Source organism: Orycteropus afer, unplaced genomic scaffold (genome assembly GCF_000298275.1).
Source record: "Orycteropus afer afer isolate SDZICR_OR568_19922 unplaced genomic scaffold, OryAfe1.0 scaffold00017, whole genome shotgun sequence".
NCBI classification, from domain to species: Eukaryota; Metazoa; Chordata; class Mammalia; order Tubulidentata; family Orycteropodidae; genus Orycteropus; species Orycteropus afer.
The window spans coordinates 9,614,718-9,617,422 of record NW_006921604.1 but is presented as its reverse complement, the minus strand read 5'-3'; positions in this window follow the sequence as shown (position 1 = coordinate 9,617,422).

Genomic DNA, 2,705 nt, shown 5'->3' with positions numbered 1-2,705 from the left:
TCCTTTTGAGTGATGTGTTTGCCTGGTTTTGGTATCAAGGTTATTCTTGCTTCATAAAATGAAGTTGAGAGGATTCCATCCTTTTTTATATTTTGGAATAGTTTGAGTAGTATTGGTGTCAGTTCTTCTCTGAATATTTGGTAGAATTCTCTGGTGAAACCATATGCCCAGGACTTTTTTGTTGTTGGTAATTTTTTTTATGACCTGTTCTATTTCTTCTTTTGTTATGGATCTGTTCAGCTTTTTCACCTCAGTCTGTGTTAGTTTAGGTCAGTGGTGTGCTTCTAGAAATCTGTCCATTTCTTCCAGATTTTCAAATTTGTTGGAGTACCATTCTTCATAGTATTGTGCTATTAATCCTTTTTATTTCAGTTCTATTGTGATGTTGCCCATTTCATTTCTTATTTGTGTTATTTGTATTCTCACTCTCTTTTGCTTTGTTAAGTTTGCTAGTGGGTTGTCAATTTTATTAATCTTTTTTAAAAGCCAACTTCTAGTCTTGATTTTTTCTATTATCTTTGTATTTCTGTTTCATTGATTTCTGCTCAAATCTTTATTATATCCTTTCTTCTGGTGTCTGTAGGCTTTTTTTGCTGTTCTTTTTCTAATTGTTGGAGATGTTGGTTTAAAGTGTTGATTTTGTCTCTTCTTTTTTGATGTGTGCATTTATTGCTATAAATTATTGCTTTTGCTGTGTTCCAAAGATTTGGTATGTTGTGTTTTCATTCTCGTTTGATTCAAGGCATTTTTTTTTAATTGTGATTTGAGTGAAAGTTTACAGAGCAAATTCAGTTTCCATACAGCAGTTCACATGCACTTTGTCTCATGACATTTACTACAATTTACCTCAATGCAACAGCTCCCCTCCCACTTCCTCCTGATAGTTACCTCTTCCCTGTGCCCATTCCTCCATGCACTCCTGCCTCCTGAGCTGTCTCCTTGTGCATACACAGCCCTTCTTTCTCGCATGATTGTTCTGTCCAAGGAGTGTATCTACCTTAGGTAAATGTTCAGCTCATATGCCTGTGTTTTATTTTGGTGGAAGCCACAGGTGTGGGTTCAATTCCAGACCTGAAGGGCAGCTAGGGGCATAGTCTCAGTGGTTCCACGTGGCTCTGTCAGACTAGCATACCTGGACCTCCCCCCTTCCTTTTTTTCTTTTCCAAATGATTTTTAGTTTTGTTCCACATTGTTCTCCCTCTCTATCCAGGATCTCCTACATAGATCCTCCTCTGAGTGGTTGACAGTGGTAGCTGGGCACCATCTAGTTCTTCTGGTCTGATTCAAGGAGTTTTTTAATTTCATTTTTATTACTTCTATCACCCAGTTGTTCTTAAGGAGGGTGTTGTTCAGTTTCCATGTGTTTGTATTTGTCCTTTAATCTTCCTTTTGTTGCTTTCTAATTTGATAGCATTGTGATATGAGAAGATGCTTTGCAGTATTTCAGTGTTTTTAAACTTATTAAGGCTTGCTTTATGGCATAACTTATGTTGTATCTTGGAGAATGTTCCATAGGCACTGGAAAAGAATGTGTATTGTGTATTGTGGTGTTGTTTGGTGAAGTACTCTGTCGATGTGTGTAAGGTCAACTTGATGGATTGTATTGTGTAGCTCTTCTGTGTCTTTGTTGAGTTTCTTTCCAGTTCTTCTATCTTTCATTGAACATGGTGTATTAAAGCCTCCTACTAGGACTGTGGAGTCATCTATTTGCCTTTCCAGTTCTGTTAAAAGTCTGATTTTATGTATTTTTGGGCTCTTTCATTGGGTTCATAGATACCTAGTATGACTACATCTTCTTGTTCAATTGATCCTTTAATCATTATATAATGCCTTTCCTTGTCTCTCTCTCTCTTTTTAATTTAATTTTTTTATTGTGGTAAAACATATATAACACAACATTTTTCATTTAATTTTTTTTTACATGTACAACTCAATGGCATTAATGACATTCATCATGTTGTGCAGCCGTCACCATTACCTGTTTCCAGATTTTCCCATCACCTTTAGCAGAAGCTCAGTGCCCCTAAGCAATGATTCTCCCTTCCCTTTTTCTTCTCATTCCTGGCAACCACTGATAGACTTTGATCTCTGTACATTTGCCTATTCTAGATATTCCATGTAAGTGGGGTCGTACAATATTTGTCCCTTTGTGTGTCAGTTTTGGACTCAGCATAATGTTTTCAAGGTTCATCCATGTTGTATCCTTAAGGCAGTAAGAATGCAAGTATTGGTTCAACGTAGGAAAAATAGCATGGTGCTCAAAAGCATAAACTTTATAGGGTAATATTGTGACTTAAGTGACTTCCTGTCAGCATGTAACTGGAAAGAATGGAAAGAACTGGTAACAATTTTCAGGTGGTTTCTTTGACTTAATCTCTAAGGGTAAGTTGATCACCTTGTCATAATCTGAAAAAAACAACAACTGCATTGCTCTCTACAAATGAACTCAATGATTTTGCAACTGGAGCACATTCAGTCTAGTTTTATTATTGCGTAATCTGAATAGCTTTCTTTCTTTTTTTTTAAAATTTTTTTTTATTTATTGTGATTTGGGTGAAGATTTACAGAGCCAATTCACTTTCCATACAGCAGTTCACATATACTTTGTCTCATGTCATTGACCACAGTTTACAATGTAACAGCTCCCCTCCCACTTCCTCCCCATAGTTACCTCTTCCCAGTGACCATCCTTCCATACTCTCCTG